General features: G+C 33.7%; 1 protein-coding gene across 3 annotated transcripts in view; it reads left to right on the plus strand.

Annotated features, from left to right (window-relative positions):
- The first annotated feature begins 6165 nt into the window (after nt 1-6165).
- The window catches only part of LOC120772979, a 48773-nt gene continuing 30143 nt past the window's right edge, over nt 6166-24795 (plus strand). Inside the window, exons 1-2 of one of the 3 annotated variants that reach the window (XM_040101892.1) lie at nt 6166-6257; nt 6612-6694. The gene's annotated coding sequence lies outside the window, so the exon portion shown is untranslated. Of the gene's footprint in view, nt 6290-6577; nt 6695-24795 lie in introns of all 3 variants that reach the window. The other 2 variants (XM_040101891.1, XM_040101890.1) reach the window with 2 other exon arrangements.

Raw genomic sequence — 24795 nt, forward strand, 5'->3', positions numbered from 1 at the left:
ATTAAATTGTAATTCAAAGGAATGTGAACTGGGAGATATCGAGAAGGGTCAAATATAAATTACATTAAAATTAGTTGTTCATTAATTTTGTTGATTTAATTAAGGTGTCAGTTTAAACAACAGTAATTATAATAGCTATCAATTTGCTTTTGAATAATTTAGGATATGGGGCACTAGGGTGTGCAATAGCCAATGATTTATAGGTACGCCGCCACCATTTAGTTTTACTTAATAAGGAAAATAGGTATTTTATAATAATATTTGTTTTGATGAACAAAATATTAGGAAGAAAAGAGTGTGTCCGGATGTCAGACCGATATCTCAACAAATAAGGCGGACTAACGGAAGTGCTTAAATCAACATCTTCTGGGTGCTAATGGATAAAACTTTAATTTGGGAAGACGAAAATCATTACAAAAGACTACGGAAACTACAGCACTATTGTCATCTGATTTGAAAACTAAAACTCCGAGGAAAGAGTTTTTACTCGTAAAGATTTGCGTGCTGAGCTGACGGACCTTCCGGATTCGAAATTACTGCGTATTGCACAGTGAAAAATTCTTTCAATATTATAGGTTAGATGGCTGATCGAAAATCGCACGTGGACTGGTATATGTAGTCCTTCGTGAAGCCATAGTAAAGAAGAACTCCTGTGTTCGAACTTATAAATAAGTAGCTAATAAAGTTTGCACAGGCGTTTAATTTCAAATCCGAAACGCGAGACAGTCAAGAAGGAAGTGTTGAGTTGTTTGCACATCATCTCCTTCCATACAGCTTCTGAAAATGGCGTCTGGTAAGAGCCCCAACCTTACAACATGGACGCCAATAGAGCAATGGTCTGTTAAAATCGTCACAACTAGGGAGAGACTATCTTTACTGAGGGCAAAGAGATTACTATATCTCCTGCGATCAATTTTGGACCAAAAGGCTTTTGAGACAACGCATTTACATATGGTGGCCACGCTTCCACGAAGACCAGCTATCTAGTAGTAGTACACAAGAGGATGCGGGAGCACCGACCCGATCCCATTCCACTCCACCGATGGCGCCTCTAGGGTGTCTTTCCTTGCCAGCTCATTAGTTCTACAATTTCCTGCGATTCCGTTATGGCACCCATATTCTTATCATAAAGACACTCGATGCTGTTGATAGCGACCAATCGCGAACGCAATGTAAATGTTCAAGGCGCTCGTAGCTGAGTGAATGGTCACTTCTCTGAAGGAGGTTGCACTCCTGAGCAGCAGATCTACTGCTACCTTAATGGCTTAATGGCAACCTCGGATCGGAAGACACTGCAATAGTCAAAAAGTCTAAAGCTGGAGTTGATAGAGAGCTCCTGATAGTAAACCCCTTCACCAACCTTCCTCGCAAGCTTTGATCCAAATCCGTAAATAAGCTCACTGCCCCTCTCCTCCAATGGTTTCTTCCCACCGATAACTCTTTCGTCAATAGATCGCAGAGATGAAGCCGCCGTTTTATAACAATTGAATTATTTTTTAGCACCCTAACAGGTCTTTCTGTGAGGAAACCCAGTGGCGATCACTAAACTCTTCCATCGCACAAACATACATACTTGTCGTAATGATCATCTATAACTTATAAAACTTTGACCAAAAAAAAACTTAAAACCATGTTATCGAGTGTACCGAAAGCCACATAAATATCAAATATTATGTCGAATTGAACGAAAAGGTGAGAAGCTGTCCAGTTCATTTGAATAAAGTTTGAGAGAAATTAGTCGGAAATACTGGTATGAACGGGTATAACAAATTCATCAGCACCTTTATTTAGATATGACATTTTGTACATGAAATCAATTAAGCAGTATAACAGAAAAAAAATGAGTTTTTGAATCAAAAATTCATCAAATAAATTTTTCTTTCAAATCTTTTCTTACTCAACAAATCAACTTCCCAAGCCATCCGCTTCAGTAGCTTAGTGTGAAACTAACCGAAGTGCTTTTGCACATGCGCAGACAGCAAGTAAAGTCTCAAGTCTCATGTGATTACCCATTTAATTTCATTCAATCGCATATTTTACCAAATTCGTATGCGCTCGTACATCATCGCCATCATTATCATCATCGTTTACCCACTGTCCCCAACATTTTAACAATGTCATAAGCTCCAATAGTAAACATCAACGCGGCAACGCTGACATTAGCGGCCTGTTGTTGTCGTCATTGAGTGACATCAAAAGCGAATACTTAGAGGTGATGAGTTCGTAAAAAAATGTCACCACAATTTTGTTGGCCATATATGTAAGTTGGGCAGTTTAGAGCACCCAAATAGGAGAGTAGTGAGATAAGTCAGTGTTTTTATAATAATAAAATCAAAGTTTAACAAAAAAAAATAAATAATTTAAAAACAAATTTTTACAAAAAAAAATTAAAAATAAATAAGGCAGTTGGCTAGAAAAAATTATTGATCTTAATATATTGATCAAAATTATTTCAATTACATAATTTAAAAAGTGACTTATCAAGCCATCCCCGTACAGAAGAAAGCAAACAACAGTACAATAACAACAATTAGCGCTTCAGGAGTAATGTATTGTAAAGTTGTTGCTGCCTACGAAGAGTGAAGCCTTGGCTATTTTAGCCAAATTTGGTTGTTCGAGCCGCAGCAGTTGCAACAAACGCCGCATTTAAGTGCAATAATAAACAGATATTTGATTATATTTTAGCTACTAGTGATATTTTTCTTGTCGCTCCAATCATTTTTCATATTCAAAAATAAAAATACAGCAATTTATTCCACATTACTCGCCGAGGCAACTTAGCTCCCTCGTTGAACTGACTAGTTGCCGCATTTGGTTAAACGCTTTCCTTTATTTTTTATTAACTTGATTTATGCCTTTTCTATGGATTCAGTGCTTTTTTATTCACTTTTGACCGCTTTGAAGAAATTCAGTGAGTTGGTAGGGTCATTGTTAGTTATTTCGTGTTGCTTCGAATATTTTGTTTTATGTAAAATATGGAAAGTGTTGAGCGACAAATTGTCACATTAATTAACTGACTGATAAACTGCAGCAACAGTCACAGTCATCGGGAATTAGTAGAAAATAAACGCTTTGCATGTAAATTTGTTGGATGAGTTGTTTTGTTCAAATATGTAGTGTTGCACACGCTGGATTAGCATGGAATTGTCAATTGTAATGAATATTCGCATAATGTGTGCATATTTGGCAGTGCGAGGTCACTGTGCAATGCATAAAAGTTACCAGTTGGCCTTTGATAGTTGTGCATTTGTCAGTACAAATGTATAATGTTAAGAAACAAATAAAACTTTAATAAATAAATATTAAAAGTGCATCATTTACGTTTAAAGTAGAAGTTATAAAATGCCAAATGTTCGAAACTTTGAGTTCCACGAGGTTATAAATCGTAGTGCAATTACCACATACGCTTATAACATAGGATGAGCGAGCGCCCTTATAAAATTTAAAATTAATCGTCACAAATTCTTTATTTGATATCAAATTTGTTCAAGAATGAAAAACTGTAGTACGAGTATATGGTAATTTTAAAGAAATTAAAAAAGGGATAGAAAGATATACAAATATATGGTATTATAAATTGAGTCTTACACGACTAAGGTCTATTGCACCCTCTGCTCTGTCAGAACGAATCACATAGACCAAGTGCTATTCAGACGATGCGACGCTTATTGCGATATCTAGATTCAAGGGCCTTGTTTCTGCGTCCAAAGACTGCCGTGCAGTCTAGAATCATGAGATCAGGAATTTCCGGCTTCATGTCGCAGAAGCGGCACTTCACTATCGCTGAGTATGACGGTATTTCATAGCGATAGTTGCGTTGGAGATATATTTCCACACACCTATTTATAGCAAGAACTTTCTCTTGACAACACATCATCAGATTTCTGATAATTTATATAGCTCTCCGAAAAAACAAAATGTTCTATTACTTATATATGCCACCTACCCACATAATGATTATTTTAGTCAAAAATTATGCAATAAGTTATTTTTGTCTCTGAATAAAGCCATTTTGTAAACTCTTTTGGGAAAAATTATTTATTAAACCTGATCAAATTTGACCCGGACTTACAAAAAAAATCTACATTTTTACGTATTTTAATACAACTCTTTCTGATCGCTTTCAAATTGGGAATCTTTTAAGGCAATACAAGCGTGGCAACGCCATTGATGCTTTTAATGTCTTTAGAGAATTTTGGGTTTTTGGTCATTTTTGGAGCGCCATTCACTAGATTGTCATACCTACGTCTCGTCACCAATAATGATGCGTTTATGCAGAAGATTCAGGTCTTTTGGTACAAGTCTAGTGACACACTGCATACCCCAACCATTAACCAAAATGTGGTGAGTCGATCAAATCGATCCATAAGAGATGTTGAGATCTCTGCTATCTCTCTGCTGCCAAACCTAAGTTGTGTGCACTCTTTCTTTAACTTTTTCGATTTTTTGTCAGTAACAGAACTGAATCTCCCACAGACTTAAATTCTTTTGTTTGTAATGAAGAATGAATTTGGAACGAAAAACTGGTTGTTCAGGATTTTCCATGGCAACAAACTTTTCGCATCGCGTTACAGAGTGGGGAACATAGCGACTCCAATCTTTGAACGCGTTTTCCTCAGAATAGTGTTTTTCAAAACGGTTTCTACTCTCAAAGGAAGAATTTTGAATATATCTAGTTCCAATTTGGAGAGAACATTTTTAACATCATTCGCTATCGCGCTATGGAAGCTCTTATTTTCGCTAAATTCGATGCCGAAACCAAAAAAGCATCCGTAACGACTTTCGTACAGATTAATAATATTTTTGAAATTTTTGTTTTAGAATAAAGTTGTGGCCGCAATCGTGGACATCGTACAGGAACTTTTTTTAAGTGTCATTTCAACAATTTATGTATAATTCGTCATGAATGTTTTTATTTATAAAAAAAATCGGACTATTTAGTTAATTCATCATTAAAAAAAAAATTGCGAAAATCAGTGATTTTTCGGAGGGTCACACTGAGACGATCCCTTAAGAATAAAATATATAACTTCTTGTTTTCGCGCGCAGTTTAAATGGATCAGCCTCCAATTTGATCAGATGTGTGTATAACAGAGCACCCTCGATCTTTTAAGGACTAATTTTGACTTTTTTTCTTGAACTCTTTTGTACGATATTTAAAAAAAAAAAATTATAACTAAATGTTAAATCACATATTTTACACAGATATTTTTAAGCATAAATGATATTAAACAGAGAAATTCCTACTAGTATTTAAACAGTATTTTTTACACATTAGCTGGCATAATTTTAGGCGCACATAATTGAAAATCGTCACACGCATGTGCATTAAGCTGAAATGCTAGGAAAAATACTGGTTTGGGAAATAAGCCAGCAAATATTTTGTAAGAGAAATTTGTATATATGTATTATAATTTAAACAAAAGAAAAATAAACCAAAATCAAAGCACACTGTAAATTTTTAAATCGTGGTATATGTATGTATATGTTTAAAAACTTACTTGAGTTTCTTATGTATGTAAATGTAAAGTACAGGATTCAGTGTTATCCGCATTCTGAAAAATAAAACATTACAAATTAAAAGGAAAACGAATTTAATAAAAAAAAGTTAATATTAAAGCTAATTTTCAAATCAAATATAATAAAACTTAAACAAAACATAGAATTATGCGCATAAACCTAAAATAACTTAAAATATTTCATTTAAACCTAAAATACTTCCATGTAAAAATCATGGAAAATTAAAATATTTCATTCGAAATCAACAAATGTATCTAAACATGCAATTGTCAACCAAACTGTTAAAAGTACTACATTTTGCAGTCACTGTATTAACAACTCCGAAATATCTCCAAGCATACGAAAAACCACCAAACGCGCACACAATTCCACGAAATTTGTGGGCGTTTTTCTCCAACTGCACCGACAAGCGCATCTGCAGCGCGCACACACGCACACAAACCCATCAGCATGTATCTGTGTGCCTAGTCAAAGAAGCGCAACTGTATTAGTGCTTATCTGTGCGCGCTTCCAGTGAGACAACAAACAGCAACACACAAGCACAAGCGGCCTGAATGTGTGTGCGTCAACTCACCACACTTGGTTAGACGCCGCTATGCGCTCGGCAATCGGACTGTAGACGTTCGCCAGTTGGTTATTAGCTGAGTTTCAATTTCCAGAGCGTTCAGTTGTATCGAGCACCAACAGGTGTTAAAAACGTGTCTAAAAACGTACAGCGGCTTGCGAAAGACAAATCGGTAAAAAAGCAAATTCAATTACAAAGCAATAGGTACATACATACATACAGATGTACATAGGTGCAAATAATATATATACGCATTACAATAACGAACTGAAGCATATAAAAACAGTGATGATTTATTTGTGATTTTTTTTTGCAATTGTTTGAAATTTCAATGAAAATATTTTTGAAGATTTTCAAAAACAGTTTTGAAAGTAGAGTTGTTTTTTAAGTGCATAACTGCGAGAAAGTTGAGCTACAAATTCATTTGATCTTTGTGGTGATTTTTTCTCTCAAAGTCGCTTTTTGTTGTTGTTTTGCTGTTAACGGTAACAGGTTTTCTGTACCTTTATTGTGCTTGCATTTTCAGAGAAAACATTTGTGGATTATAATCAGATAATTATCAAAGGATATATCTAACTACTCAACGTAGCAGCGAATATATATTTCAAGGTGAGTTACGTTTCTTAGAATAATTAAGAATCATTTGCACACATTACTGCCCATATATATGCACGTACTTACGCTCCATTTTGATGATATAATTGAGTTAAACTCGATGAACGAGTACCTAACTACCTGCCCACATATGTACATACATATGTACGTGCATTGTTTTTTACGTAAAATAAAAAATATAATAAATAACTACCCATAAAATAAAAAGTCATAAAATCGTCGTCGTTGTCGTCGTTAAGCGAGCTGGCTGGCTGGCTGACTGTTTGGTTGGTTAGTTAGTTGGTAGATGGTCTGATGTTAGAGCAGCGCGACATGGCATCAGCTCCGTAGAGCAATCGGATAGTGTTAACTCTCTCTAGCATCATACCAGCGCGTTTAACACGTTTCCTACCACTTTGCTCAGCAGATTGGTATGACAAATCACTACCACCACAGCATTTTGCCTACTGCCATAAACTACTTACTACGCTCCTTTTCACCGCCGCACAACTCTTTGTACATATTCTTCCGTTTTATTTTCATCATTTTCATTATTTTTTTTTATCTTTCGTATTACGTTTTTCCCTGCTCGTTCGCTTTTGTCGCTACCTTTGTTTGTCGTCATTTTGCTTTGGCCGCTCGTTTGTTACCGTTTTTTCCAGTCGTGTGCAGTGATCGCTGTCGCTGGCGACATGGCGATATCTCAAAATAGAACTCTACCTTTAACGCTTTCACATACAACTGACTGGCGCTTCCGCCCTCACGTCGAACCACCTCAGCCCACCTTCACCATTTCATCACACAGACACACACACAAGTAAAATAATGCGGCTGTATTTAGTAGTTGTCAACATTATTGTATTCTTTCCACTTCTAACTGCATTTTACGAGCGTTCATGTGCTCTCGGCTTGCCACATGTGGGCGCAACGCAACGCATTTGAAAGTTTTAAGTCGCAATTTTTTTGTTACAAAACCAAATTTAATAACGCAACTGTTTCAATAGCTTATTAATGCAATATTAAGTCAATATTAAGCTCGTTATTAGCGATATTTGCTAAAGGTGTTTACGCTGCCACACTACACAAGCGAAGCGTCAAGCGTTACATGAACAGTTTTGGGTATTTATGATAGAGTTGGGATGTTGTAAGCCATCGCGAAAGGTGCCGAAACAAAGTTTGAGTTTGAGCAATAAAGAAATGGCAATTTCGAATTAAATATTCTACTAAATCGAAACCAAATCACTGAAATTTGATGACTTCATTCGCTGTATGCATAAGGAGTATTGATGATATACAAATTTTTCTCACTATTTTTCTGAGTGTATGAAAAAAATGCATATATTTTTCTCAATGTATGGAAAAAATAATAATAATAATAATTCTCTGATATTGCTAGCATGATATTCTGAATATGATGCAATCTGAAAAAAATTTTATTCATTTACTATGTACTACTTTCCACTCTAAAGTATTTTACTGAGCAAAAAAAAAAAAATCTACGCATACTTTGTAGTTTCTCCGCGTGATAAAAATAATCATTCAGTTACGAGGGTTAAGGTCTACTTCATTCATTTCTCAGAAGCAATTATCGTGAATTGTGAAACACCTTTCACTATTATAATAAAATGGATATTTCAGAATATATTGCGTTCTATTAAAAATATTAATTTCTAATGAAAATTCATGATGTAAAAGTATATAATAAAATGTAAAGTAAATGCAAAAAGCTTTCAACTACAATATATTAATAATTATTATGGCATAAAATTTACATTTACCAGAGAAACTTGCTTAAAGTACTTTTCTTTATGTACATCAATTAAGCTGGGTAATAAACTTTGCGGTTTTGCTAAACTGGTGAAATGTTTTGAACATGTGAAACATGTTTGGAGAACAGCAAATATTTCGAATGGAGAGAGGCATCAATCAAATATAAGTACAAATCGCGTATTAAGAACTTAATATTCAAGTATATCTATTTTATTTATAGTATATGACTTTACATTTTTAAAAATACTTTTTGAATACTATTACAGTCTAACCATAACCGAATTACAGTCCAAATAATATATAAAAAATTTTTAATGGAAGATAGTTTAACAGAAGCCTAACTTACAAGGTCTTTTTTAATTATAAAAATTTCGTGATTTTATAAACTACTGACTTCGTGAGACCCCTTGTTGATATACTGTAAATCAAACACCCAAAAGTTCCACTAAAATTTGATAAAAATGTTTCATTGCTTAGAGGCTTGTGGTTTAGCTGCGATAAGTAAAACATAGTATATCTGAAAGCACTTAGAACAGCTTTTAAGTTGATCAAATTTGTTTTAAGAAACTACTCCCAGTAAATTTAAAGCAACATTAAAGAAGAGAAATGAAGAAAACGAAGAAAATACTACTTACTAAAATCACTTTTCGAACAGTTTTCATCATATAGAAACTAAATTTAATACTTATCGGATAAAAATGTTCAAAAATCAATCAAGTTAAAACGTTGCCATATGTTTCTTCTGCAAATTGCATCAATATTTTGAATATATTTTTTCAGTACACCATACTATTATTCATTTAAGGGAATATTAACATATCACTCGACCAATCTACACGAGCCTTTTTTTGAACGATTGACAAATTGTGTGGGATCCAAGGCGAAACAATGTTTTTTTACAGTAAAATGTTCATGCAATACTGAATGTATGGTAGTCCCACTAATGCTCATCTTCCAATATCAATAACGAACAGGATTGAATTCCTCATACCATCAATGAAAACTGGTCTTTGATAGAGCTTCATAGCCAAAATTTTATTAAGTTCAAATGATTTTGGACGATCTTCCTGAAATTCATACTTGAGGGATCTACGACCTCAATTGAACCATACCATCGATAAACATTGGTCCTTGATGGAACTTCATCGTCAAAACTTGAATTAAGTTCATCTATAGCACTCTTGATGAGTTAATCAACATCACAAGTTGTAAGTAATCCCGCGAAAATTCCACTCATTCAATTCAATTCCATATTTTTGGTCTAAAAGAATATTTTAAGTTACTGTAAACAACACAAAGAGCGCTTTGTCAAAACGTTCTGAGTATGTACAACATCAAAAATGTCAAACGTTACGATACAATTGTGAATTTCCAGATTGCAACACTAGTGTTGCCAAATCCCGAAATATAAAAGGCAACCATGGAACATGCCCCTAATTAAGAAACAATTTTCAGCTATGGTAATTGCTTACTTTGTCTGTAGCAGGCAGTAAGAATAGACATATTTTTATGAGTTTGGCGATTCTCGTTTGTTAAAGGAAATTGGTCAAAGAATTTGTTCGTGAACTTTGCGCCAAAAGTAATACTGTAATCATGCCCCAGCCTCGGCCACTTTGCTCCGTGTAACTTTTTCTTATTTCCAAAAATGAAGAGAACCTTAAAGGGCTTATCATTTAAGAAGATAGATGAAAATCACTGAAAGAGCTGAAGACTTTCCCAAATATTGAGTTTGAGGACCGTTTGGACTATTCGTAGAAGCGCTGGCATAAGTGCATAATATCGAATGGGAACTATATTAAAGGCGACAACATTAAAGTGGAAATAAATAAATGTTTATAAATACTTTTTTTGTTTAACAAAAAATACCGTTATTTATTGAACACACCTCGTAAAGTTTATATTTTTGACACTGCGAATGCGACTTTTTCCCATTTCCAAAAATAAAGACAACCTTGAAGGGCTTATCATTCGGGACTATGTTAATTTCGTATATATTTAAAAGTATCAATAAACAAGAATAAACGAACAAACTTGAAAAAAAAAATATTTTTTTAAATGCCAATATTAATTTAGACAACATTTTAATTTGTTTATTTATAAACCAATTAAATTCATAATTCAATATTCAATAATTATGAATTAAGAACTTTGGGTAAATCAAAGCTAAGCCTCGGAAAAGATCAGTATAAGCTTGAAAACAATTTAAATTGCTTTGTTTGGATTCATTTTTTAAATATTTGTTTGTGTACAAAAATTTTAAATATATACATACGGTATTAATAATACAATACTTTGGAATTCTCCAGAGTACTATTTCAAAAAAAAAAAAAAAATGAGACATGAGATGTTTTATACTCTGAGGAGTAATAATTTAAATTTATGCGTTTTTTGAGACAATCTACAAGCCACTCAGCTATTTTATATAAAAATAGTCATTTATTTTAATAAAAAAACCAAATTTCTTGTATGAAGAAAACGTTGGATAAGTGGCATTGATTGCCCAACAAACACGCATATTGTTGCATACGTAGACTTCCTATGCCTTATCTTCAAATAATAAAATTTATTTAGCCGGCACAAGTTCAAGTGTCGTGATTTCTTCAAATTTTTTATTTATGACAAAAAATAATGACTTCATTAAGCCACCGCTTATTATGTAAACAATGATTTTATTACTTTTTGGAATCAAAAGAACTTTAGTACCGCGACTAGCGGTGCAGATTAGTAGCGAGATTAGCCATAAGCCAGACGTACTTACGATCGCATACAGATAATACAAGACATATACATATGTATGTAAGTATGTATGTATAAATTCATGGCACATATGGCAAACAATCGGTGGGATGGAAATTTCTGATGGCGCAAGCGCGGAGTGAAAGGTTAACGGTTCCTTATCGGCAAGAATTTGAAATATAAATAAGAAAAAACACAGCAACATACATGCATATGTGCACCAACACATATGCAGGTATATGTAGGTGTGTAAAACTAGGGAATAACGCGACTAGACACCAACGACAATGACGTAAACAAAAAAATACCTTCCTGATGGTAAAACTGGTAGCAAAGCGTTGGAAAACAGCTGCAAGCAAAAGTCCAACAGTGTAGGCGCATACCGCTACATATGTAGTATGTATGTATGTATGTATGTACATACAGACAGATTTCCGCAAATACCTTTGTAGTGTATGAAATGCGAAAGATAAGAATAAGTGGAACTAGATATAAATACTTGCAGTACGAGTCTGGCAAAAGCCGGTCCTAAATAGATATATGTATTTAGCATACCTACTACACAAGTATACCTATACACGTACATACATATACCCATATACAAATACATATGTTTGTATGTATGAACCGATCTGCCGCCTTTTACCTACCTATTGCGCAGTTGGAAGCGGCTTGAGGAAATGAGGGACACACATTTGCAAATCGGACAGGCCAACGTGAGAGCTGAGGTACGAAGGTACTCAACTCGTGCAATGCGCATATTTACACATTTTTTTCTATGTATGTCAGCAGCTGTGTGCCCATAAGAAAAACGCATTGCAATGCGAGACAATCAGTAAAATTGCAAGCGTAGCACATTTTACGCAGGCGCACGGTTGCACACGAGAGCAATTCACCACACACCTACATATAGTCACATAGTATGTCTGTGTGCGTGCCTCGATTGCTAAGCGAGCAAATATGCTGAGCTCGTACTTTCGTCACGCGGTGTAACTGCTGATGCAGAAGAGAAAAGGCCAAAAATAAGCAACAAGTCAGAACGGACCGTTTTAAATATTCACCTCAGGCAGCGAATGAACGGTTTTTACATACGCATGCGTAGTATAAAATATGTACTTATGTATATACATATGTAAGAAGATAGGTAGACCCAAGCAAGCAGCAATTTTAAGTCAAGAAATCTGTGCAGACTTTGTTTGTGCTATGTTCTAGTTTGTAATTTTAGCTTTTAAGCAGTAGAGAGACGACTTTTATCTTTCCAAAATGTTTGAATTTTCTGGGCTGACGTTTAGGGACTGTCAAGCTACTCTCTTACAAGCATACAAACGAATTTCTCGCAAAACCAGTTTTTTATTTGGTTAATGCATAAATAATTTTTTGCTTATGTTTGTTTGTGGTGCTATGTTCCGAAAATTGCAGCTGCAGCAGCATGCAGTTAGCGGCCCACACAAAACATTCCCGTCAAAGGAATCATAATGTGTTACTGGAAATGCTCAGACGCACAAACAAAATGCTTTGATTTACAGATACAAATATGTATATATACTTACATATATACAGATATTTATATACTGTATATAGCATTAAGTCATATCAGTTTCCGAATGCAGTGTCAAAGGAAGGTACGGGAAAAAGATATTTGAAGGAATGAATTGGTTAAAGAAATATTATATGATATTCTTTTTTTATTTGTTTTATTCAAAATAAATTAATAAAATTCAGTTTCAGCAATGTTAGCATTGATTCATAATTACTATATATTATAAAACTAAAAAAAAAATTATACTAAAAAAATGTTTTCTAATTTTTATAAATTTTATTTTCCACTTTGTTCAAATTTTTTGTAATATTTAATTTTATTTGTTTTCTACTTAGAGGAAATTATACTAAAAAAGTATTCAAACTTTTTATTAATTTTATTTTTTACTTTGAAATTTTTTTTTTTGTTTTTATTTTTATATTTTTTTAAATTTTTAATTTAATTTATTTTCTAATTTCGTTCAACTTATTAGTTAATTTATTAATAAATTTCATATAAAAATAAAATGCTTCAACCGATTAAATCAATTAAATTGTTGAATTTTTTATTTCATTATTTTTTTATTATAAATCGTTCAATTAAATAAATTACTTGTCAGATTTATTCGATTTGATTTATTTATATTTGCTTACTTTTGTTTGTAAATACAAAACACAACCGGTATCGCTAAATATGGCTCTGACAGCTAACGTGTGTGACTCATTTTCACCATGCCGACATACAAAAAAAAGCTTAAAAAATAAAGACTGGAAAAAGATAACAAAAACAAATTCACTCTTGAAATTGCTAAAATTTTTAGCTACAAATGCGTTTTCAAAGTAATTTATAGCAAAAATAGAAATGATTAAAAATATTATAAGTTGGTTGGGAACTTATTATATAAAATATAAAAAGTGAGCGAAATAGTTTCAATATATTATTACTGTTGTTTAACCTCGTTTTAGTACATTTCGAGGTACGTAACAGGATAATACCTAGCCTAAAAGCCATGAAAAATACAATAAAACCAAAAATTTGCAAAATAAGATTTGTTTTTCCTTAAAACGATACGAGATCCCTCAAAATGTAATTTTTTTGCAAATTATACTGAAAATTATATTCTATTAGTTTTTAGAACTTTTTAGACTATATGGTATATAAACTAATAAAGCAAATTTATGCTATTGGTGAATTTGAGATTACGAAACATTTATACCCAGAAGAGGGTGTGTTAAGTTTGCTAGGAAGTAAGTATGTAACACCCGTGAAGAAAACGTTGGATACCCTATAAAGTCCATATATGAAGATCTGAGTCGAATTAGCCACTTGCATCTATTCGTCAGTCTGTATGTCTCAGATATCGATCTAAAATTTTGTGTACGTAATTTTCTTTTCAATAACCTACCCATTTTTCGGAACCATAGATATAGGACGACTATAGCATATAGTTACTGTACAAAATGAACGGCCCAATAAAGTTCTTGTACGGTTAACTTTTTTATTTGAAAAAATATCGACAGGAAATTTGGCATATCTTATAATCTTCGAACATATAGTTCATATCGGACTTCTATAGTATATAACTGTCATAAAAACTTCTTCTTCTCCTTCTTATCATGTAAACTGATCGACCCAAAAAAAGTACTTGTTAGAAAAACTTTTTTAATCGTCAAAATATCAACAAGAAATTTGGCATAGATTATCGCCCAAGATAACTGTTTAATCTTCGAGCATATTACACACATCGGAACACTATAGCATATAGCTGTCATACAAAGTGACCAATCATAATAAATATAAAGATCATTTTATACTATTTAATGATATAGGAAATGAAACTGTACGGGTTGTTGGAGCTTCGGTGCAGTCGAAGTTAATTTTTTTCTTTTCCCTTTGTCTTTTCTTCATAGATTATAATGAAAAATTTTTTCTGATAATACTAAGTATTTTAAAAAAATGTGAAAATTTCTTGAAAGAAAATTTGTTTGATTCAAGGTTAGAAAAGTGTCGCATTAATTTTTCGTAAATCTCCTTTTTAATGATATTTATGAACTAACATACGAATATATTTATTTTCTTCATTAAATTATTATTGTTTACATTTCTCTAAATATCGCTTATTGAATTTGAATTGTAAATAACGAGAAGATCAAGTCATGATCACCGATCGCACTTTAGATAAGTTTACTAAACTATTAAGAAAAAATACCCATATTGTTTAGTTTATACGACAAATATAACTTTTCTAACTTATAGATAGCTATGTGTGTATGTATACATATAAATAAGCATAAATACATACATATATGCAAATGTATATGCAAATACGTATGCACAGCAAAAGTATCGTATGGCAGCTTCATTAAATTTACACAAGAGTCAACTGACTCGTTTGAGCGACTCACATGTCCAGCAAAGTGAGCAGTGTGTGAACTGCCAACAACAATAACAACAAAATACTATACATTAGTATAACAATACAGCTAAGCTTTAATAGCAAGTTTAGCAAATGAACAAGTCACAAGCAGGCACATTGGAAAATCATGCTGGCTCAATACATACATATGTACATGCATAAATTTAATACATGCATAAATTGAAAACATACACACACAAACATAAATTTGATACATAAACACATTTATATACATATGTACATACTTATATGGAGTTGGTAGCATCACAGCCATCTGCTGCTGGCCCAAAGCGAGTTTGACTTGCTATCGCTGTTGATGCTCCAACATCGCACAGTCTAACTGTAATGACTTTAACTAAACATCATCATTGTTGTCGCCTCCATTGTCGTCTACGTCTGCGTCTACGTCGTCCCCAGCATCATTATCTACTTCATTATCTTTGGCAGATCATCAATTTTAGCAAACACTTTGCCGCTTGAATGCACGCAAGCAAAGAGCATCTGTTGTTGTTGTTATTTTTGTTTTTTTATTTCAATAATAGTTGGCAGTCGTATGTTGAGCGTTTGCACAATTCTATTGGAAATATTTGTTAGTCGCAAATAAAAATGCGATTGAAGTATAGTATGTGGTGAAAAAATTATGCTGAAAAGCGCGTTTGACCACTTTGAAGTGTTCGGCTATCGGCGGCATACAAAAATACATACATACATAAGTATGTACATACTCACCAACAGCAGGGTGGTCCTAATGGTGTTTTTGTCATATCTTATTTTGACATTGACAGTTATTTGCTGCTGTGAATTTTCACATAAAAATAAAGTTCTCTGATGAAGCATCATCATCTCGGTACAGACTCGGCATTTATAGATGGCAAAAACGAGCCTGAAGAATTCTGAGAATGTGAGAAATGAGTTTGATGTTGAGTTTGCAGTGGGATAACTTTTTTCTAATTTTTTTATTGTTGTTATTGCCCGACCATATTTAGGCGCAATAATCAAAAAGAATTTCGATGTCGAATATGAAGCCGGGTTTTTTTTCATCACATTGATACGACACATTATGTATTGACGACAGAGGGCAATTTTTCTTGAAAACGCTGCTACAAATGGCATTTCGGCCAGAGAGAGGAATCATTATGAAACGTGTTTTTTGTAGCTACAACAAGCTATAGTTTCGGCAAAATTCCAATCATCATAAAACTATTATAGTGTGAAGAAATAATCCTCTTGGACCACATTTTCGAAAGTCAATGGAACCCAAAACTTATTATATGGCTACATTTTTGACGCTGTACAGACTTTTTTCGACTAAAAAGAGCTGTTTGCTCATGAAAACCTATCAACTTTCCGGAAGAGGTTTAAAAATGGACACCGCAGAAGCTGAAGATTTGAAAATATCTGGCAAAAGTGTGTATCAAATTATGATTATGTTTTCGATAAAAAAGTTAGAAAACTCAAGTCATTTTTATTAACAGGTTTCAACTTCAAGCACAAATTTGCCAGATTTTTTCTTTAGAAAAATATTATCTCGATCTGAAGACAAATTTTAACTTAGAGCACAAAATTTCTGAAGAGCAAAGTCCTGATCACTTAGCTCTTGGGCGAAAAAGCATTATTTATAATTATTATATTGTAATAATCTGAATTGCATGTTCGTATGCACACCATATGTATGTACGTATACAAATCTATGTACATATATACAAATCACTCGTTTAAATTCGCTTATACAAACCCTCTTATGTCACAACTCTATCACAGTGTTTGGCTGCAAACGAGCGCTTTATAATTTGAATATTTCAAACCGTTCAATCGCTTGGATGCTATATTTTTTTAATTTCCTCTTTTGAATTGGCTTTCTAAAGACTGCTGATGATATTGGCTCCAGGAGGTGATAAAAAATGCATTTTTATTGCGCTGCGGTAGCGTAAATGAATAAAATGGACCACGTGAACGTTTTTGAAATTTGAAAAATGCATATTAAATAGTCATTATAAAACACGAGTGCCGTTTTTATGGTCAATAAAATGGTAATAAATATATTTTTAATGAAAAAATATGTCTGCAGAATATGCTATTAAATATTAGCCACGAAATAGGAAAATAGTTTACGTAGTTAGTAGTTATCAAACCTCTAAACGGTACTAGAATACATGCGCTGACAGAGTTGTCAAGTTTATGAGTTTTGAAATGGATCCGTTATAACTGTTTTATAATATTGTTTTTATAGTTTTAGTAACTGCATTATAATTATAAGTTTCTAACACAAAGAAGCAAACTCTGTCAAGTATAAATGATCAACTTAAGGAACTGAGTCGATTTAGTCATGTATGTCTACCTGAATGCACGCGAGTTTTAGAGTTATCCATCTGAAATTTTTTACATATCTTGGTCTCTCTAAGAAGCCGCTCATTTATCGGAACCATCGATATCTGATCACTATAGCATACAGCTGTCATACAAAATGATCGAACGAAATTCAAATTTGTATGAAAAACTTTTTTGTTTTACAAGATATTTGCACGAAATTTGGCACAGATAATTATCTAGGTCATCGCTACAATATTCGACAAAAAAATTTCAGATTATACTACCATAGCACATGGCTGTCATACAAACTGCCTAAACAAAATCGAGAAAAGACCCATTTATGCAACAAGAAATGCATTGGTGAAGGGTTTTATACTTCCCTGCAGCCGCAAGTAACGGCTATTTTGTTTTAAATTTTAAAGAGAAGCTCTACAGTCTCTAAAACAAAACCGCATAGAATATTAGAGCTGGATTGCTTATTGTTTTAGTGCTTTTTTCTAACTTACATTTTTTTATCGACTTTTATCTTATCTACGCTCGTTATCTGTGGGAATGGATAAACGTGTTCATAGTTTTGATGAATGTGTCATAGCGTTGAAGCAGTTGTTAGATGTTTTTCATTTCGACGAAAACAAAATATTTTAACGCAGTATGACGTCATATAAATAGATAGTAAAAACAATTTTATTTGGAAAATCTAAAACAAGTACAGGTTCAAAATTCGTGCTCGCTAGGAAAAACCAGATAATGAAACGGTGTGAGTTGCATTGAGGAGCGACTGATTGAAAATCAAAGAAAAATAATAATATTAATTCACATAAATATAAAATGGAAAAACCGCTGCACCTGTAACCTGATATTACTTTTACATTAACCAGTAATCAATATTTCTAACTCATGTCACTGCTAATGAAAATTAAACAAAAAAAACTTGCTTAAGTTAATTATAGAGCATGTCTATAAACTATTTACACCATCAAATGTCAACACTGGCAACTTTTCTAACATCACACACACATACATACATATATTTAAAGGCAAGTATTGCAGCTTAGCCAAGACACACATAAATCTGCGCAAGCGCACTAAAAATAGCAATGCGCACAGCAATTCTTCAACGGAATCGCAAATATAAAAGAAAACATTGGTAAAACATATGTATGTCGACAATGTTGCCGACACGCCTCTGACTCTGGTCGATGGTTGGTCAAACGTCGGCGCACGTAGCGCAAATCAAGTTTAAATTTGCTGCAGAAAATTTAGTAAATGTCAAAAGAGAAGCATAGCAAAAAGTAAATAAATAAGCTAACGCTTTGGCTTAGTTTTCGGTTGAAGTTGCGCTTCGACAGCGCTTTGGAAAATACGGCTTAAGAGAGTTTTTGTGCTGCACTCAGTGATTAGCAAAAACATTTAATGCCAAAGTCAGATGTGTGGGTATATGTGCACACATACATGCATGTTACATAAATATATGTACATGGTACATATAAATATGTATGTATATGAACATATGATGTCATTAAGTTGCAAGCCGAAAGCAAAGCGCTTAAAGTGTCTTTTTTCAAACATTTTATTGTAGCTTAATACCCTGTACCGAGTATACAAGCTTGTCACGAACCGTGTAACACCCAGTAAGAAATTATCAGTGTGACGGGCTGAGTTTACTTAGCCAACTAGCCGCGAACTACTCCCTCAATTTTTGAGTTATTGATCTGAAATATTGGGCATATTCTTTTTCCTAAAAAAGCAGCTTACTTGTCGGGACCGCCGATCTCTTGTATGGAAAGCTTTTTTATTTCACGAGATATCTTCTCGAAATTCGGCATACGTTATTGTCTAAGGCAATAGTCAAATCTCCGAAGAAATAGTTCAGATCGGATAGCTACAGCATATAGCTGCCATACAAAACGAACGATCGAACTCAAGCACTTGTATGTAAAACTTTTTCATTTCTCGAGATATCTTCTCGAAATCCAGCATGCGTTATTGTCTAAAGCAATAGTGAAATCTGCGAAGAAATAATTCAGATCAGTTCACTATAGCATATAGCTGCCATACAAAACGAACGATCGAACTCAAGTACTTGTATGGAAAACTTTTTCATTTGACGAAATATCTTTACGTAAATCAGCATGGCTTATTGCCTAAGGCAATGGTGGAATATCCGAAGAAATAATTCAAATCGAATCACTATAGCATATAGCTGCCATTGAAAATGGATGATCAAAATCAAATTATTTTTATTTGTGCAGGGTATTAAAGCTTCAGCGCAGCTGAAGTTATACATTTTTACTAGTTTTTTTTTTTTTTGCCTTCAACGAAGTGAACGCCAATGGCCGTCAGCTATAGGTAAATGCTTACCGTTGGCCGTTTAATAAGCGCTCGCCGCAAACGCGTTATTTATTCGCGCTATTACCATTACTTATGAAAAACGATTTGTGCGCGAGTTAATTGTTTTTGCAAATGCTTTTTACGCGAGAATTGAATGCAGTTTATGTTGTTGTTATTTTTAGAAGTTATGTTTAATTTTGACTTGTTGGGATTTTTGGAAAACGCACATTTAGTATTAACTGGTTTTTTAGCTTATGCTACATACATATATGCATACATTCAAATATACACAGACACATACAAAAATTCTAAAAAATGTTAGCAACTAAAGTGTGTAATTATGCCAGGTTTTTAATAGCTATGCAGCTTTATGACGTATTTTCCCAATACTCCACTTAATAAATTCGTTTGCCTCGCTGGCTTGGCGAATGCAAATTGTTTGCGTCACCTCAGTATCATTAAGAATGCGAAATGTTTCATAAATGGCAACGCGTTGAATTAACGAATTTTCAATGCATTTAGATACGTACATGCGCGCGCATATGGATTACTTTATTTATTTTTCTCGAAAACACTAATTGCCCGTTGCAAGCGCCTTTCCGGCGTTCAGCAGAAATTAAAACAATTTATTGTATAGCTGCTTTGCCGTTGCTCAATTGAGCGTTACGTGCATTGCAATTAATATGAATAAAGTACGTTTAGGTGAATCTATTGTTCTAGTATACGCATGAATGGCACAAACCGCCTGACAAGTCTAAATTCGGTGTGCCGCATCAGCCGTTCACCATTGTTTCAAAGACTTCGACTGCATGCAACAGCGCTTGAGCAGAGCAGGCGCAATGATCTTGAAATTTACAATAAATGAACTGTTTATTTTTGCCATAAAAGTCACCTTCAATCAAGAGCTGTTAGTTTTGTGAAGCATTTGAGATCTCAAGTTCAGCTTATTTATGGCAAATATTTGTAATTGGAAAAATGTTACTGATACCGATTTGTCAAGGTAGTTAATAAGGAATGTATATGCTCTATATACCAATGTTTTAATATAATAAATGATATAACTTATGTATATAGCTTTAGCTTGTTATTGCTATCATAAAATCTGCTCTTAAGTGGTAATATCCACTTGTGAATTTCAAAAAGGCACACACACATACATATGTATATCAAATCTACATATCGTCACCCAAATTCCAAAACAAAGTATCATCAAAAAAATCGAAATTGGGTTACATATGTATATGTAGCATAAAATGTTTTACTTCCGCTGTCAGATATAACCAATATATAACCAATACATAACCACGTTATAACCAATACATAACCACTTTATAACCAATATATAACCACTTTATAACCAAACCTCAAATTTTATTTCAATATGAGTGGTATTCATATATTTAGCGCAGTCACAAACCTAACACATTGAAAAGAGAGGGGTCAAAGTAAACCATCATTGTTTCCAGCCAAGATAGTGAAACAAAGTAAACTCAGTTATTAGAATGTTACGTGTTCCAACGATATCACGGTCTAGAGCTGTTTTCAACAATAAAACTTAAGATAATGGAGCAGAGACTGGTTGGCTACGTAATATACCACTTTTTGTTATTATTGAAGAAAATCTTGAGGACCACCAAATCTGGTGGTCAACAGCAAATAATAATTGAGAAATTTTTGAAATGCTTGTTGGCATGACGATTTCGTTTAATTTTTGCCCATAAATCTAAGAAATTAAGTATCGCAATGACCTCATGGTCATCCAAGGATGGAAATATTTTTGCACATGGTTGCATTTTAAAAAGAAATTATTACATTTGCCGTTGAGCAAGCCAAGGTTTGAGCAATCAAAAACAAAATAAATGAATATATTAAATTATTTTCTAAAAAACTTCGTTAACGACGGGCAAGTAAGTCTGAATTAGCGAAACAAACAAATTAAGGGGTTTCCATATAATGTATTTTTTGTCAATAAACATAACACTATGTTCTGCTTTCGCAGGCAAATCTCTTGGCAAGCATAAAGGGAAAAGACTGATTGTAGAAATGCATACTTCACATTAACTTTAAACGCATGTATATCCGTATATTAGGGTGTGTCAGTTTTGGTCAACTTTTTGCAACTAAAATTCTTTCAAATTTTGAACTTTTCCTAAATGTTAATAAACAGATGCCAATAAACTTAGAAAAGTCTGTTGTTTGCTTTTTGCAACTATGTTACATTTTCTCATACAGAGAACCACTCTGAAGATATACATAGAAACTAATAGTTCGATATGAATGATTGATTCGAGGTTTCCTTCTTTTTTAAAGAAAAAATACAGAAACTTCAAATGTGTGGAGAATGTTTATAATCATTCCAAAGAACATTCTTTGGCATTTATTTTTTGAAGATTATCTCTTTTAAATGTTGGCCGCGACTACGTCTCAGATTATCCATCCTATTAGTCCAATTTTCAATGGCGCGTTGGAGCATTAAGGCTTACAACTGGCGAATGACACGCTTAATGTTTTGCTCTAATGCCGGAATTGAAGCGGAATTGTCTGCATAGACTTTAGACTTTACATGTAACCAGAGGAAAAAGTCTAACGGTGTGATATCCCACGATCTGACCGATGATTCCACCGTTCTACAAACTACACCAAACCGTTATTTTTCCTGAATAAAATGGCAGCTCTTGCAACTCTTCAGATTGCTCTTTGTCCCAAATGCGGCAATTTTGCTTTTTTTCGTTTTAAACAAAGTTGCCTAGACATGACACACCCTAATACATATACATATGTACATTCATTTATTCATTTGCATTACTGTAAGCGGATTCGTATGCATAAATTTTTATTGCATTTCTGCAGCGTGGCAAATGCAAACGCACTGTTGCACGTCACACACTTTCTACGCTGCCAGCGCCAGTAAAGTATATGCCTACAACACCTTCAAACGAATTTGCGTCCAACTCACAAGCTATTATATATATTTTTTTCAACAAAGTTTGTGAGTGATCACCGTTGTGCATATGTATGTATGTATAGGTGCTTGTGCGATGGCCAAAGTCAAAGGAATGACAGCACGCCTTTCTTCTCGCCACAAGCTCTCACCTAGAAAGACACGATTTAAGGCATGTTTTGTGGCTTTCCGCTCTGCGTCTGCACCTTTTATGCATTTTTGTATGCGCCTACACGGTGCTGTGGCATACTGTGTGACACTGTGCTGCCAACAAAGCAAAACAATTCACAGAAAATGTTGGCATTCAATTTGGTAGTATTTTATGGAGTTCACAGACGGGAATTATGCATAAACACACACACACAGTTATAAGTATATGCATATGTGGCTGTGTAGTTGTAGATTGTGTCAAAAAATTCCGGGATTAATCAAATAAATCAATGAGCATTAATAACTTATGTAAATTTATTGAGTTTTCGATTTGAGATTTTCATTTGCGATAAATAAAGTGAGTCGTAGATATTTTCTTTTTTATCTAAATCCACGCAAACGATTTATTGTGTGGTAAACAAATTGTGAAACAGTGAAATTGATGGCTTGCTGTCGTTTGAAAGAGTTGGCAAAATAGTATACTGATAGAAAAATATCTTACATCTAGCAGTAATTTTGGGCTATTCACTTATTGATTTCAAGTGATTTTCAAATAGATCTACTGGGTCCATCGAAATAATTCAGTGCATATGAAATGACTGAATTTTTATGTGTTAGAACACCAATGGAGTACTTGAGGTTAATGATTTCTTGAACAATAATGATCTTTAAAAAATTTTCTCGAAACAAAAACTTTGATGTATGGTCTAATACTTTATGATATAATACTTTATGGACCGACTTTGAATAATAAATGAAAAATGACGCCAATGAAGCGACTGTAGAGCTAGATTTCTTTCTTCGAAGTAATTCCTCAGTTTTTTTAGATATCGAACTAAAATTTCGCAAGAAGCTACAACTTTTTTGAAACCACCGATATCGGACTATTCTAGCATACATATATGTAGCTATCATACAAACTTATCGATCAGAATAAAGTTCTTGTAAGTAAAACTTTTTCATTTAACGAGATATCTTCACCAAATTCGACATGTGTTGCTGCCTAGGGCAGTGAAGCAAACTCCGAAGAAATTGTTCAGATCAGATCACTATAACATAACAATGTCCCAATGTCTATCCAAATTGGGATTTTGTGTGAAAAACATAAGTTGAAGTTTGGTTAGAAATACGAAAAGACTTTTTCGACTACACAATTTTTTCCCAAATTTTCATTTCCAAGCCATAAACAAGTTGTTGTACACAAAACCACATATTCAGACTGACGAGTTCACACTCCATATCTTTTTTCGATTGCCAACTAAACAAAGCAATATCCACAGTTGAAATGATAATTCAATCAAGAGGCATAAATTGCATTGACGCATGCAATGCGCCGTTGTTCGAGCTACTTACTGACAACTCAAGTGCATTAAGAAAATTTCAAATGTCAATTGGCTGCAACAACCACAAAACCCATAACATATGTATATGCCACATATGTATAAAATAGTGGCATGTAAGTGGTGCCCGCATATGCCGCCGCTTTGGACGAGTACATAGACCCGCGTCACATGGCAAATCATAATACTCGAAAATCTTTTTAGAATGCATTTAAAATTCCGAAAAACCATAAATGTCAAATAGATGACAAACGTCGGCGCGCGCGTCAGCCGACGCACCCCACTAAAGCACATCCGTTCTGCTTTCGCCGTTGACTGACTGATTAAGCCAAGCATTGGCGTATAATTTATTTATGTCATGCACTCAATACCCGAGCTCTAAACTATTGTTATTGTTGGTTATTGTTGTTATTGCCATTACATGCTCAATGCAGTGAATGCACTTTCGCTTTCGTGGCGCGTCAAAATTACAACACAAACCAAAAGCAACAAGCGCAAGTATTTAATAAAAACAAAATATTCGAAGAAAAGATTTGGAAAATAAAAATTTCCTCAATTAAGTTAATAAAAACTTCTCTAATTGATTTATGTAAATGAAGTGGC

This window comes from Bactrocera tryoni, chromosome 3, assembly GCF_016617805.1.
Source record: "Bactrocera tryoni isolate S06 chromosome 3, CSIRO_BtryS06_freeze2, whole genome shotgun sequence".
Classification (NCBI taxonomy): Eukaryota; Metazoa; Arthropoda; class Insecta; order Diptera; family Tephritidae; genus Bactrocera; species Bactrocera tryoni.